This window comes from Ornithorhynchus anatinus, chromosome 17 (genome assembly GCF_004115215.2).
Source record: "Ornithorhynchus anatinus isolate Pmale09 chromosome 17, mOrnAna1.pri.v4, whole genome shotgun sequence".
In the NCBI taxonomy this organism is placed as follows: domain Eukaryota; kingdom Metazoa; phylum Chordata; class Mammalia; order Monotremata; family Ornithorhynchidae; genus Ornithorhynchus; species Ornithorhynchus anatinus.
Genome location: NC_041744.1, coordinates 22,740,870 through 22,757,306, shown reverse-complemented (window position 1 = coordinate 22,757,306; position 16,437 = coordinate 22,740,870). Strand labels below are relative to the sequence as shown.

General features: G+C 43.5%; 1 long non-coding RNA gene across 1 annotated transcript; it reads left to right on the top strand.

Annotated features, from left to right (window-relative positions):
- The first annotated feature begins 9,144 nt into the window (after positions 1–9,144).
- On the top strand, positions 9,145–11,522 carry LOC114817927. The gene is made up of 2 exons (XR_003765765.2): positions 9,145–9,323; positions 11,325–11,522. It is a non-coding gene; the product is annotated as an uncharacterized LOC114817927 (long non-coding RNA).
- Positions 11,523–16,437: the final 4,915 nt, after the last annotated feature.

Sequence of the window (16,437 nt, the reverse complement as noted above, 5' to 3'; positions counted from 1 at the left end):
GCTGGGGTATAAACAGGTAATCAGGTTGGACACCATCCATGTCGCACACAGGGCTCACAGTCTTAATCCCTATTTTACAGATTGGGAACTGAGGCACAGAGAAATTAAGTGACTTGCCCAAAGTCACACAGCAGACAAGTGGCAGAGCCAGAATTAGAACGCAGGTCCTCTGACTCCCAGGCTTGTGCACTTTCCATTAGGCCATGCTGCTTCTCTAGAGTTCAATAAAGTTCTCTCAAATTCAATAGTTAGTAACCACGATCTCTGCCCTCATTGAATTTTACCATATAGTCAGGGAGACAGACACAAAAATAAATTCAGGTAGGGAGACCAAGAGAGTTAAAAGATGGGTGCATATGTAAAGAAGGACTGAGGGCAGGATGAATACCTAAGTGCTTCAGGGGTGAGCACTCAAGTGCACAGGTGACAAAAAAATGTCAAGAGGTAGTTGGGGGAAAATTGGGTGAGGAGATGAAAGATTAAACAGGGATCCTAAAAGTTTAAGTGAGTACAACAGCAATGAATTACACATACCCTGCTCTCCTTTTCAAACTAATAGGGGATTCAGATAATGCTGGAAGTGCCCCAGTAGCAAACTGGGAATTAAAATGTGAGCTGTTCCTTTCATATTACCATTATTGGCAACATGATCTCTGTAAGATCTCTGCATAGCTCCCCATTTTCTGTACAAACACTCGTCCTGGGCCAGTTTTCAGATTCATTTTTTCCCAGTCCTGATCAGCTGAAAGTGAAGCTCTCCACCCTATCGCTTCCTTAAGGAAAAAGAAATCAGGTGAAAACATATCTCTATCCACCCTCTTCTCATCGCAAATGAACCCATACTGGGGTAGTCTGCATGAAGGCCTCTCTGCCTCCTCAGTTGATGCCCATTGACTATGGAAAGAGGCACCTAGGCCCAGGGCAAGGATCACTCTGGTACATTCCACCAGGCGCAAGCAGGTGTCTCAATGCCAGTCTTCAGATTTCCCTATCCTACTTACCTCCCAGCAACTCTCACCCCACCCAATAGGACATTTACAGGAATGGCTAATGCTTTTGTTTTAGCACTTCTCTCTATCAGACATTGACTTGAATTCTTTGTATCTCATTCATTATTTATTTAGACCTTTATAACTCCTTAGTTATTGAATCGGTTACATTACTCATCAAATTGAATCCTTGTCCACAAAGCCAATGACAGAATAAATAGCCAAAGTAATGGCTGCATATCTAAAGAGACCAGATTTCCTTGAGATCTAAGTGGGACCAGGGAAGGGGATTCCAGGGGATGAGACCAGCGGACGAGCAGCACGGCCTAGTTGAAAGAGCACAGGACTGGGAGTCAGAGGACCTGAATTCTAATCCTCTCTGTGCTATTAGCCTGCTGCGTGACCTTAGGTAAGTCACTTTACTTCTCTTTGCCTCAGTTTCCTCATCTGTAAAATGGAGTTTAAGACTATGAGGCCTATATGGGAGAGGAACTGTGTCCAATCCGATTATTTTGTATCTACCCCAGAGCTTCTTATGGTACCTGGCACATAGTATGCATATAGTAAATGTCATTATTATCATTATTATTACTATTATTATTAAAAAGGAGAAAAAGTCTCACTGCTTAATTCCCAGATCATATCCATTTCTGCCACTTTTCTACTTATTTACCCCCAAGCTTGGCACTTCTCTAAATCTGTTTATTCAACTGTATATTCATCTATTTGTCTTGATCACTCAAGTTGTACGTATTTTCATGTCTGCTTCCCTTTCAGAGGGTAAGTTCCTTGTGGTCAGGGAATGCATCATTCTCTGGGTTATATTCTGACAAGTGCTTAGTACAGAGCATTGCATCCAATGGGAACTCAATAAATGCTCCTCCTCCTCCTACTACTACTAGGAAAAGGAGACTAAAGCAGAGACAGCGATAAAAATAAAGAGGGAAAGACTCAGAGAAAGAATCAGAAAAAAACAGCCAGAGACACCTACTCAGGAAGGTTGGCAGACATACCTACCATGATGAGACAGTTGAACAGGAACACCACCCCCCTTCCCCGCCCCCTCCAAACACACACTCACTCTGTCTCTCTCGGCCCAGAGTGGATAGGAGCAGCAGCAAAAGTTAAGAAACAGCAACAGATAAAGGTAGCTGGCCCCTCCATGATCTCCCTGACATTGAATGAGAAACAGCATGGCGTAGCACAGGCCTGGGGGTCAGGAGGTCATGGGTTCTAACCCCAGCTCTGCCACTTGTCTGCTGTGTGACCTTGGACAAGTCACTTCACTTCTCGGGGCCTCAGTTCCCTCATTTGTAAAAAGGGAATTGAGACTGTGAGCCCTATATGGGCCTACCAAGCACTTGGTACAGGGCTCTGCTCACTAAGTGTTCAATGAATACGATTGAATTAATGACATGGACTGTGTCATTCATGATTACCTTGTGTATACCCCAGCACTTAGAACATAGTAAGCGCTTAACAAATACCATAATAATAACTGAATCAGTCAGAGATTCTTCTCCAGTATTGGTCAAGGCAGGTAACTGTGGCGAGATCCAAGGGGCCAGTGGCCATGGTTATTACTGAAATCTTCCTCGGTCTGAAGCTACTCAGCTCTGTGTGTCATCGCTTACTCCAAGAGTTCTTGCTAGTGCCCTCTCTTCCCATCCCTGCAGCTGCCATGTCCAAAAGCAGCACATTTGCATCCTGGGCTTCTGGTAGGTGGTGGGAACAATGAGACAACATGAGGTAGTCCTGCTGAGGGTGGATGTCTGGTCATATGATAAAATCAAATATCAATTGGACTCTCCCAACTTCCAAGTCCCTCTTTGCAAGCAGATAATAATCATCATCACCATGATAATAATGGTATTTGTTAAGCACTTACTTTGTGCCAGGCACTGTACTAAGCGCTGGGGGAATACAAGTAAATCTGGCTCGATACAGTCCCTATCCCACATGGCGCTCAAAGTTTTAAGCCCCATTTTACAGATGAGGTAACTGAGGCAGAGAGAAGTTAAGTGACTTGCCCACTCAGCAGACAAGTCGTGAGTTGGAATTAGAACCCAGGTCCTTCTGACTCCCAGACCCGTGTTCTATCCACTAAGCCATGTTGCTTCCCCTACACCGTCACTCTTTCTGGCCATTAGGAGAGAGATTCTGTTGCATCTTGCAGTGTCCTAATGTGTCACAAACAAACCACACAAGAAAACACCAAATAGACGAACTAGAACAACATCAGAAAAACAGCTAGGCCATAGATAGTAACAGAAGACATTAACAAGCACAGAAAGCCCCAGGCAAGCATCCTCTAGGCGACAACAACAGAATGGCCTAACACAAGAAATCACTGGAGAAGCAAGAAACTAGGCCACCAGAAGTTAGACAATGACGATTGGTTGGAAGAAGATTGCTTAATGATACCATTAGCAAATATGTCCCCGGTTAGCAAATCAATAAAAACATCACAGTTGAAGGCATCCAGTGTCATATCTGAACCAGACAACAATCTGGCTTAAACCTGGACAAATGGTCAACCTATGCTGTGAGAGTATGTTTGGAGTTAGAGATGGCAGTTCCTAATGATAGATTGTGTAATTGACTGTAGGACCTCACAAAGGGGGGGAAGATTTGTCTTTGGGGCCCCCAAAGACTCTGCTGGACCAGAAGATTACCATGCTACCCATTCCAGTTTCAACGTAACTTCCACTGGATCAGAAAAGCAGCATGGCCTATTGGAAAAACCTGCTTCTAGGAGTTACAGGACCTGTGTGTAACCTGGGACAAGTCCTTTAACTATCTGGCACTTGGGACACAGTACACTTTTGAAACCACTATCATCATCATGAATATGGGAGTGGTAGCTTTCCAAAGAGCCCACTCTACTCATGACATCCATGAAATTAGCTTCAACTCATCAGCCGCCTCTAGAACTTTTGTATTTACTTATTTTTCCTCCCTCAGCATTTATATATCTTTATAATCCATTATACAGTCAATCTATTTCTCCTGATTACCCTATTTGTTAAAAAATTGTAGCTTGCCTCCCCATTAAACTGTGAGCTCCTTGTGGACAGGGAATACGTTTCATGCATCTTTTGTACTTTAGCATGCTCTTAGTATAAAGTCTATTGCACCCAAAAGATGTTCAATAAATACCTTTACTATGACTGCTACTACTATCGTTATTAAAATTCCTCCCCTGATGCTATCCCTGGCTTTGGCTAGTCCTCTCACATGATCTCCGCAGTGAAGGGACCCTGGACACACAAACATTATTTACATTGAGGTAGAGAATGTACAGAATCATCTAGAGGGAATTTAGCCAGTCAGCCAGTTGGATTTATGGGAAGTTTCTTCTTGTTTAATTCTTCTGGGTAAACCCTGTTCACATCCTCATCATCACTGTGATCAATAGTATTTACTGGGCCAATTTTTCATCCTCAGATATCTTCCTGGCAGGATTTCTAGAGGTAGGTAGTCTACCTACCTGGGAGTCTGGGAATCAAGGGACCTGAGTTCTAGTCCTAGCTCTGCCACTGACCTGCTTGTCACAACCATTCGTGGCTTCAATTTCCTCATCAAAAACCAGTTAGAATGATGCCTGCCTTGTCCTATCATACTGGTATCTTCATAAAGTAAGTTCACTGTTGGGGGAGCACTTTGGAAAAATTCAAGTGCTCCACAAATTTCAAAGGTATTATTAGAACCCTTGTTTTTCTGTGTTGAGCACAGAGGTTTTTCCAGGTTGTATTCCATTTTGCTCTACCTCTGCTGATCCATGATAATTTGTCAAGGGTCCATTTTGAATGTTCCCTTGATCTGTGAGCAGGCTTTGTGCTTTGTGGCACTTTATTTCCACAACCAAATATGCCCTGTGCTCTCAGCCTTTCCCTATTTACCAAGCCTTTGATTGTTTCAGTGGTTGTTCTCTGCATCTACCCCAGAGCTTTATAGAGTGCTCAGCACATAGTCAGCGCCCAACAAATCTCACGATTATTGTTTTCTGAACAGCTTCCAGTCTTTCAGTCTAGTAGAGAAGGGAGCCCAGACTGGATGCAGAAGTCTGACAAGTGCCAAGTGGGAGAGAATAATTACCTCACTTGTTTTACATGGGATACTCCCATTAAACAATCCTACGCAGCTCTCCTGGCAAGAACATCGCATTATTGACTCATCCTCAATTTTTCATCCCCTCTCACCTTTAGCACACTCCATAATGAGGACAGAACGTGGCTGGGCGGCTGTGGAGGGGGGAGGCATCCTAATGTTTTCATAATAAACTCAGGACTGGCAAAAGGTGCCAGGCTGTCCGCTTCAGAGATGGAAGCTTTTGTTTAGCCATGGTGATAATACCTGCAGAGGAAGTTTCTGAACTCAATCCTACCCCCATCAACTCCATCCCATGTCTAGAAGAGATTCCCTTGAAGGACAAGGATAAATTATCAAGTGAACCTCTTTAAATACAGTATCATTGGCTGAGGGTCAGTAACCTCAGGTTTTTGGCTTGATCTTTGCTGGACTGCTGTATAATCTGTGACAGGGTTTTCTAATTAGCTTGCAAATAGGAACCTCCCCCCTGGAAATGAAGCGGTGACCTTGAAATTCCCTAATCAAAATACTTCCGGGTCATTCTGTCCTTATTTACAGATATGCTCATTATGGATGAGGATTGAGTTCTGTTATTTAGAATGATTTCCCAAGATGGGAAAAGGGAGAAGCAAAGTTAACAGCTAGCCCCCCATTTATTTCTGACTTTCATACCTTCTTTTATTGAAATGGGATACATACATTTAGATAAGTGCTATTCATGCCTGTTGGTCACAAGACAGGGTTTAAAATAAAATCACTGACCATACCTTTGATTATGTATGAACAATGTTTGATTTTAATCTCTGACTTGACTGTTCCAGAACCCTGTAGGAAAATGGTTAGAAAATGCCTCGGGTTTGGGCTAAGTTTTGTTTTATTATACAACAGTGGTTTTATAGATTAGCATTTGAGAAAGGTACAGACTTAGGAAGGAAGATCTCCTTGTAAGTCATTCCTGGTATTTTAGTGTATAGAGGGGTATTTGAGGAAGCTCCACTCAGCATGAGTGATAAAGACAGAAACATTTCTGCTTATTTCACTCTTGCTTCATTTCTCTTTGACCTCTAAATCCCCTGAAGCCTGTCTGCCAGGATCTGGAATTGTCAGAATGTCTCTCTACTCATTTAAGGTGATACCTCACCACGAAATTGTTTTTGCTGAATGTCTCTATAATATTCAAAATGGAGATCCTTTGTTTCTGGACCAATTTATAGTCAGGAGAGGATCTACATTATCAGAGGCCACTCCCATCACACCGGGTTTTTGCCCTTTGGGTGTAGCAAAACTCCCCCAAAACCCAACCAGAAATGGAGTACTGGGTAGTGGGGAGCGTCAAGAGAGTCCTTATTTCACCCTCACCCCCTGCTTCTGGCAGGGGGAAATGGCCTTCATCACCCGAGACAAGATGGATGTCAATCCTCTGGTAAAAGTCTCCAGAATGGGGTTTCCACAATCCCCTCTGAAGCTTCCTGCATAGCTTAAGCTTTTGTGCTTTTTCTTCCATGTCAAGAGGTTCTTTCTTATGCCCAGCCGAATGGTTTTGTTCAATTTAAATCCATTTCCTTTTTTTTGGTCCTATTCGGAGAGGCAGAAGACTTAGGCAGAATCCTCCATGCAAAATTATTCTTGCATGGGGAGGGAGTTATTAAGACTCCCCTCCCAGCCTTCTCTGCTCTGGCCTAATAACCACAGTTCAATGTGCCCTTCCTCATAGAATTGATTTTCTATCCTTTAATCATTTCTGCTGCTCAAATGTCTCTTGACTCCCTTCTAAGTGTCATGGGTTGAAGTGTCCTCCGTCCCATTCTTTGGCCACACTCTCCCTCCCTAGGACAGTTTTCAAAAATTCAGAGGGGTGAGCCTTGGAAAGACTGGGGGAGAGGAAATCCTGCCCCATCTTGCACAGGTTGCAGAGGGCAATACTGCAATACTCCATTTACCCTTTCCTTTCATTTCCTGTTTTAAAGTAAACTAGAATGTTACCTTTAATAGCAATGTCCCTCCATTTTTCACACCTGTAGACATTTCTACCAGTCCAAAGATTCTCTTAGTCTATGTACTTATCCAGTTGTCCCAGAACATGAGTTTTCACTACATATGTTAGCTAGAAGGTGGTTCAGGAATTAGGGAATGTTTGTCCGGCAACATGAATCCATTTAAATATGGGCCATCAGGGGTCAGAAGAGCCAGCTTGTGCGTTAGTTCACGTGTACATATGCTTGGCATCTGACACCATGAGTAAAACATAGATTTTCCTGACAGCGGGATTTTGTGAGAATGTGACTCCCAGTTCTCCTAGAATCATGAGTGCATTCCTAAAGACTATCCCTGCAAAGTCACCAAATACACAAGTCCCAAAGGATACCACAGAATAAAGTAAATAAAGTAAACCGCTAGGCTACAGGCCAGTTATGATTATATTGAATGCTACTTGAAATAGTATTGACCAACTTGAGCAGGATAATTAATAATAATAGCTAATTCATTATTGTGAAGTAAGAACTTAGAAAATAAATCAATAGAAATATGAAATGGAGATGAGGATGAGCCTCACCAATTTGATAGGGAATCCTACTGTTGCTTCTGTGGTCAGCAATGCCTTCAGGATAATGGACTGTGCGTGTGCTTTATACCACATAATCTGTCTCAGGTCTGCCCTTCTTGACCTTTGGAACCTAAGAATGGCCCACTCCCCCCTGTACCTGTCAATTTTCTTCATCTAGAAAGCAAACCGATACAAAGCTTCCATGCTGTGAGTCTCTTGAGGGAGAGAAGTAATTCCGAGTCATTAGGGTGGCTAGTTCTTTAGACGGACAGAGTGGCCTCTAAGAGGGCCTTGATTCAGCCAGGTTTCTGTTGATTATGTTTTATTTTCAATGTTATAATGTTTGAACCCCAGGCTGCTGTTCTGTCCTTTGCTTCCCTTCAACCTCGTTGCTACATTGCCCCTGGAAGAGGGCAAATGCCCAAGACATGATGAGGAGGATGAAGAAGGTGATTATGAAGCAGTCTCTCAATGTAAAGAATAGGCAATTTTGGTCCAGTAATGAAGACGTTGGGATCGAGAATCCGCACCATTCTAGTGATGGTGGTTTTTGAGGTGCCCTGACCTGTTCAGTGCCTGCCAGTTTTATCCTTGTTGTGGCATTGGGTGCAGAGCAAGATGGGTGGAGGGTTCTGACTCAGTCAGAACTGGAAACGGGAAAGAGGGGCATTGGTGGTCTTTCCTTTCTGACCTCAAGATTTCAGAAACAAGAAATCAAGTCACAGGAATAAGGACTCTAAGGGTCAAATTATCCTGTATCTACTCCAGTGTTTAGTACAGTGCTTGGCACACAGTAAGTGCTGAACAAATAAAACTATTATAAATTTGGAGGTGAAGATTGCTTCTCCTAAGGCTGCTTTAAGGAAACCTCTCCAGTCTATGCTATTTAATTTTCTTCAACTTGGAACAAGTATTCAATGGAATGCAAAGCTTCTGTCATCCAGGGACTGTTAGTTTCTCTCCAGGAATAATAATAATAATAATAATGATAATAATAATGCTGGTATTTGTTAAACGTGTACTATGTGCAGAGCACTGTTCTAAGCACTGGGGTAGATGCAGGGTAATAAGGTTGTCCCATGTGAGGCTCACAGTCTTAATCCCCATTTTCCAGATGAGGTAACTGAGGCACAGAGAAGTTAAGTGACTTGCCCACAGTCACACAGCTGACAAGTGGCAGAGCCGTAATTCAAACCCATGATACATGACTCCCAAGCCCGTGCTCTTTCCACTGAGCCATGCTGCTTCAGGAACCATGGAAACGTAACTAAATGACATGGTCAGAGTCAAGGGGTCTTTATGTCATTTGGGCTGGCTTCTAGGGAAGGTTTGCCATGGGACAGCATTCACTTGCCACTGCTCCCTCCCCGACCACAATATACCTCAATTTCAGGGCCAATGATAAAGTTAATCAGGGTCACATACATTATAACCCCAACAGAAACAAGTGAGCAATTATTCCCGGTGTGTTGACTTGGTAACTATGGTAACCACAATTCAAAGTCTCTGGGACCTGTCTTTGTTTTGGCGTGACCATGGTAGTGCTTCTGTTTGAGAATCCTGGTTTGTGTTTGCTCATCCAAAACCATGTTGAAGTTAAGACTTCCTGTTGTCTTCTGGGGACCCAGTAGTGAGGACCTGCCTGGATTTAACTCTGTGCTGGCCCAGCTTGGCTCTGTGGCTTCAAGATCCACCATGTATGTATCCTGGGCTTGACAGAGTTAAGGGCAAAAAGTTATTTCAGGGGTTTGATTCTATGGTTTCGATATGTGTTTCATCTCTAGAGAATGAGTAAATGACCATCAGTCTGCCTCTGACTTCTTATCATTTGGAATGGGGGAGGAATGTTAAATCCAAATATTATAACAGACCCATCAAGTTGTCTCCCTTGCATTGACTCAGAGTTGCAAACCAGAGGTTTTATCCTCCTCATTTTCTATTGGTAAGGGGCTCTACTGTTCCTAGAGCATTGGCTACACTCCACTATACAAAAATGTATGGCTATTCTAGAAAGAGTCCTTGGTCTGGGGTCTGTCGAGGAGGTCCCAAGCAGAGACATTGTCACTGAATAAAAATTCTGATATTCATTAAGTTTTTACTATGTACCAAGCACTGTACTTAACACTGGGGGAGACACAATATAACCAAGTCAGAACCAGCACCCATCCCACTTGGGGGTCACCAACTAACAGGTAGTTAATCCTCATTTTACACATGAGGAAACTGAGGCATGGAGGAATTAAGTGATTCATGGAGGAATTAAGTGATTCACCCAAGATAAAGTAATGCCCAAGGTTAACTAATGTCTTCTCTGTTAGTTGATCCTCTCAGAGAAATAACTATTTGGACGTTATTTCTAAAAGAAAAAAGGCTCTCTAGACTGAAAGCTCAATGTCGGTAAGGAGCGTGTTATATTGTACTCTCCCAAGCGGTTAGTACAGTGCTCTGCACACAGTAAGCGCTCATTAAATTCGATTAACTGGCCCTGAAAAGATCAGTGACTGGAACCAAAAGCAAGCTATAGAATGGCTGAAGGGTGGGAGATTGACAATAATAATAATAATAACTGTGGTATTTAAGTGCTTAGTGCATGCCAGGCACTGTACTAAGTTCTGGGGTGGATACAAGCAAATCAGGTTGGACACAGTCCCTGTCCCACATCGGACTCACAGGCTCAAACCTCATTTTACAGATGAGGTAACTGCGGCCCAGAGAAGTGAAGTGACTTGCCCAAGGTCACACAGCAGAAAAGTGGTAGAACCGAGATTAAAACACATGACCTTCTAACTCCCAGACCCATGCTCTAGCCACTATGCCACGCTGTTTCTCAACAAAGTTAATCCAGGGCTGAGGGCTCTGAACAGCACTTTTTCGGGGGGTAGGGGGTGCAGGGACTGTCCACTGATCTTTTCCCTGGTGGAAAGTCTTCTCTCCTGCTCCCTTCTTCAGCCCCTCCATGCCCCGCACCCCAACACACACCTGGCACCTTTTTATTGACTGTGATAGAGCTCTTATTATTTGCTTCTCCTCTCCACATTTCACACCAGTCCATTATTCAAGTAAATTCCGTAGGTTTAAAAGCCTGGGTGCACTCACCTCAGGGTGACATAATTCCTTCCCTGTTGTAGACACAGGCAGTTTGGGTGTGGCTGCCTCCAGTTTCTGGCTATCCTCCCATCCAGTTGAGAATAGGCCACGCTGTAGACAAAGAGCAGAATACAGCCTGTGATTAGGCAATAACGCAACTCTGATGTTCAAATGACCCAGATAGATTGTTGGGGATAAACAGTCATTCACAGGTCAATTACACGATGATTCATTCATTTTTTTATTGATCAGTGAATCTCAAAATATTCAGTTTGATGTGCAAATCACAAAAGTTCAGCTACTTCAAGGCAATCGAGGTTTTCAAAAGCCCAGCCGTTCAATAGCCTGAAAAAGAATCAAGCGGCCCTGACTGCATCTCTACAGCCAACTCTGATATGATGCACAAGTACCTCCATGTTCTATACCAAAGATACAACTCGCTTTCAGGCAGATGACTTTTCATTTCACTGATTTATTGCTTTCATTCTTTTTATGGCTGAACCCGTATATAAGCAGGAGAAACTGACTCTTCTCTCCTACCTTTAGAGTCATACTTTGGTCAAATTTGTGTATAATCAATCCATTTCTCTCTGTCTCTCTGTATCTTCCAGTCGCTCCTGCACTTATAACCACAGAGGCCACACCAACATGTACTTCAGTGGACCTATCACTTCCTGCTGTCTCCCATGGCATCAGGGAAGAGACAGATTCTCCAGGGGCATCCTGTTGTGGCTCAGGGTTTGGGCCATATAAGGATGCATCCAGTACAAAAGACCAAATACAAATATATAGAATTGTCATTTGACAAACCCCTTCCTGGATGTCATTTTTGCCAAAATTTGAGGGTTCTATGCAGAAAGAACTACTGACCCCTAAAGCTAAGACAATGACGGAAACATGAGGAAAAAGCATTCTGGGTTATTTTAGCCACATCCTGGGAGGTGCAGATTGGTCTGTTTTGCATTTATTCATAAGTTCCCCAGGAACACTAAAACCACATTTTCCACATTTATAGCAGAGACTCATGATTTTGAAGTCATTTCCCACCCAGGCACCTCAGAAATGCTGCGGTCTGTGTGGCGATTCCCTGTGGAAGAATCATTCCTAAGAAGGAGTATTGACTGAGTATTGAAGCTCCCGGAAAACTTCCTCTGCATCCAACAGAAGCCAGGGAGATTTAGATTCCAGACTTGGTTCATGATCAACTGAACCCGCTTCAAGACCAGTACAATCTTTAGATTGAATCAATCAGTGCTATTAAGCTCTTACTGGTGCAGAACACTGTACTAAGTGCATGAGAGAGTACAATACCGAGTTGGTCCCTGCCCACCACAAGTGTGCAGCCTAGAGGGGGAGATTGATATTAATATAAATTACAGATTTGTACATAAGTGCAGTGGGGCTGAGGGTGGGTTGAATATCAAATACCCAAAAGGTTCAGATCCAAACACACAGATGATGCAAAAGGGAGAGGAAGTAGGGGAAAAGAGGCTTAATAAGGAAGGCTTCTTGGAGGAGATGTGGCCTAACACTGCTCCTTTAGACTGTGAGCCCCCAGGGGGATTGAGACTTTGAGCTCCCATGTGGGCAGGGACTGTGTCCAACCCGACTTACTTGTATTCATCACAACGCTCATTACAGTCCCTGGCATATAGTAAGCACTTGACATATACTAGTATTATTTTTGCTTATTTCTACTGCCAACCAAGACTCCAATTTTGAGGTTTGCTTGGTTCAGGTTCACATGAACTAGTGGAAAGAGCACAGGAGTCAGATGTCAGCTGGTTATAACCCCAGCTCTGCCACCTGTCTCCGTTGTGATCTCATGCAAGTGACTTTACTTCTCTGTGCCTCTGTTTCCTCATCTGTAAAATAGGGATTCAATTTGCCTCCCTCTCCTTAGACTGAACCCCCTGTGTGACAGAGACCCTGTTCAACCTGACAATCTACCCCAGTGCTTAGTAGAGTGTGACAAAACAGCGCTTAACAAATATGCACAAGTGAAAGAACAAGTGCCTGTTCCAACTCTCTCTGGGATTTCCTCTTTGGTCTGAATTTTCGGCAGGAGGAATGGAGAGTCTGCTGGCAGAGACCAATATTTCGGGCTCCAGCTGAGGGTGGTCTCCAGGCAGGCCTAGGTAAAGATACACAGAATTCTAGTGAAGGTGAAAGGGCCCTATTCCTGCCCTGACCTGTCTGGCAGTGACCAACAGGGCCTACTCCCAGATCCTGTGGTTTGTTGTAAGCTCCCTGTGGACAGAGAATGTGTCTGTTATATTGTTATATTGTACTCTCCCAAGTGCTTAGTACAGGGCTCTGCACACAGTAAGGGCTCAATAAATACAAGTGACTGACTGACACCATAGGAGATGGAGACTGTCCTGCGGGCAGTGCCGGGGTGATGGACCCTGATGCCATGTTTTTCAGTCAGCCTTTCCTTTCTCCCTGCAAGGGGAAGGACTGGGCCGACCCAAGAGCCCAAGCTGAGAAGCAGCATGGCTTAGTGGAGAGAGCATGATCTCTGTCAATTGCTTGCTGTGAGACTTGGGGCAAGTACCTCAGCTTCTCTGTGCTTCAGTTTCTTCAACTCTAAAATGGGGATACATGCTTTCCCTCCCACTTAGACCTTGAGCCCCATGTGGGACAGGGCCCATAACCAACCTGATTAACTTGTACCTACCCCAGAGCTTAGAACAGTGCTTGATATACAGTAACTGCTTAATACCATTAAAAAAAAAAAGAGGGCCAACCCCCAAGTGAAACCTCCAGAGAATCTCCTGGTTGTCAGTGTTAGACTGTCTTCTGGTCTCAAAGCTTCTCTATTCCCTGCAGCAACATCTGCAATCAACCCGATGCGAATGCTTCTATTTCTGGCATCAGACGGCTTGGCCCAGGGTCCATGCAGTTTCTCACTTTTCTCGGCACAGCACTTTTCCAGCACATGCGGACTCTGGGTTAATTATTTTAGCTGCTAGCTGAGGGAGATGGAAAGCTCACATTTGCTAAATCAAGACTGACAAAGGAGATGTAAAAGTGCTTTTTCCCCCCGAGTGCTTTATTCAACTGGGCTAAGGTAAACACTGCTGCCCTCTAACTACTATTGAAAACATTGCCTTATCGCTTTTCTTCATACTTTTCTGCCCCATTTTATTCTGTTGTGCTTCTCAGTGGGCAGTTGCGTGTTCCATAATGTGAGATTTGTGGTGTGGTGAGGGAGTTTGCCAACTATGGAGAAATGTGCGTGATCTAAAGAAAGGAACCATTTCTCTGGTCCGCCCTGACTGAAGCCAAGGGTGGTCATGTGAATTCAGTACTGACCCCTGACCCCCACTCTAGTTCTGAACTTCTACACCTCTACTCTTAGTGCCTCGCACAGGGCTATATCCACAGGGAGTGCTCAATAAATAAATACCCCTCTCCTGAACAAGGTTGGACAACTGTGTCTCCTAATTGGCCTGCTTATAACTCGGACAGAGCCTAAAGCAAACAGAGGCCATAAAGCTGGTGTCCCAGCTTGTCTACTAGAAGCTACAGATTTTTAAAGGATGTTATCTGGCCCTCAATACACAGAAACCTACATTAAAAGTATGAGAAACAGGTATTTGTAATTTTATTTATCCCTTTGTGCTTCCCCTCTTCCAAAGCACTTATGTACATATCTGTAATTTTATTTATTTGTATTGATGTCTGTCTCCCAACTCTAGACTGTGAGCTCACTGTGCTCAGGGAATGTCACTTTTTATTGTTGTATTATACTTTCTTTCCCAGGTGCTTAGTACAGTGCTCTGCACACTTTAGACGGGCAATTAATACAACTGAATGAATGAATACAGGGTAATTAGATTAGAGACATCCCATGTCCACATGTGAAGTCTTAACCCCCATTTTAGAGATGAGGAAACTGAGGCTCAGAGAAGTTAAGTGACTTGCCCATGGTCACACAGCAGAGAAGTGCAGGAACCAGGATTAGAACCCAGATCCTTCCAGCTCCCAGGCTTGTACTCTGTCCATTAGACCACACTGCTTCTCTGGAACAGCTACGCTCCAGATGACCGACTCCAAGTGTCACAAGGGCCATTGTTTTTACGAGATGTTCTTCCCCTTGACGCTGTTAGTGCCATTGTTCTTGTCTGTCCGTCTCGCCCGATTAGACTGTAAGCCCGTCAAACGGCAGGGACTGTCTCTATCTGTTGCCGACTTGTTCATCCCAAGCGCTTAGTACAGTGCTCTGCACATAGTAAGCGCTCAATAAATACTATTGAATGAATGAATGAATGAATTTCCGTGTCTGCTCTTCCCATCCCCGCCCCCCCCCCCCCCGGTCCTCAGAGATCATGTTTGAGTTAACAAATACCAATAATCATTAAGGATGTACTGTATACAAAGCCCTGTGCTAAAGGGCTCAGGTAGATAGAATTAAGTAGATCAGATATTGTCCCTGTCCAACCCTGAGTTCATAATCTAAGAGGTAGGGAGAGTAGTTTTCCATTTTACAAGTGAGGAAATGGAAGCACAGAGAAGTTAAGTGACTTTCCCAAGGTCACACAGGAAGCAAGTGACAGAGATGAGGTTAGAATCCAAGTCTCCTGACTCCCAGTCCCATATTCTTGTCACTAGGCCACATTGCTTCCTTCTGAACATCAAAGAACAGGGAAGTTGGTGACTAACTTCTGCCCTAAGAAGGGGACTAAAATAAATGTCTGGGACTCGAGGCTTTGTTGTACTTTTCATTGTTTCTCTCTCCCTGGTACTTACAGGTGAGTAAAAAAAAAAAAAAAAGATAGTCATTGAGAAAAACTTCTGAAGTACATTTTTGATAGTATGAGTTTTCTGTACCCAAATGTAAATCAGGTTTATAAATTCACAAGCAGAATGTCCATCTCCCTCCAGCAGATGAATTCAAAAACTGAGCAAGGAAGTAACATATACACTAAGAAAACACAACACACAGCAACAGAAAGCATTCTTTTTGTTGCCAGAGCCACACTTTAAAAAATATAGCACTGTCCCAAACAACCTATACTGTTCTGAAGCAGTCATTTGATTCTCTTACGGAAACAATGTTTAGACCAAAATGTAGTGTTTACTCCCAAATATGAGCCCTAAATATTGTTTTCTACTCGCAATGCAAATGCTCTCCTCACAATCTGATGCATGGCAAGGTACGTTCCTTATGCTACTTTGGTTTGAAAAACAACAAAATATCTATTCCTGTGAAGCTCCTCTATAAATATTATCTGGACATGATGATGAAAGCAATTCCCAGACTCCTCACAGTCTCTGGTTTATATTACATTAAGCTTCATCTCACTTTTTCATTTTTTTAAAATTAAGGCTCTTCCTGACCAGGATGTGACTCCATTTTTATAATGGTTCCCAGCCCCAAATGCTAGGAATAAATAGTTTGGATGCATCCCTTCTCTGTTCTTCCTCCCTTCTCCAAAATATCCAATAATAATAGTAATGGCATTTAAGTGCTTACTATGTGCCAAGCACTGTTCTAACCGCTAGGGTAGATACAAGGTAATTAGGTTGTCCCACGTGGGGCTCACTGTCTTAATCCCTTTTTACAGGGATTAAAATGGGCCCAGAGATGTTAAATAACTTGCCCAAGGTCACAGCAGACAAGTGGCAGAGGCGGATTTAGAACCCATGTACTCAGACTCCCAAGCCTGTGCTCCTTATACTAAGACATACTGCTTCTCTCTCTAAAGTCCCTTAATA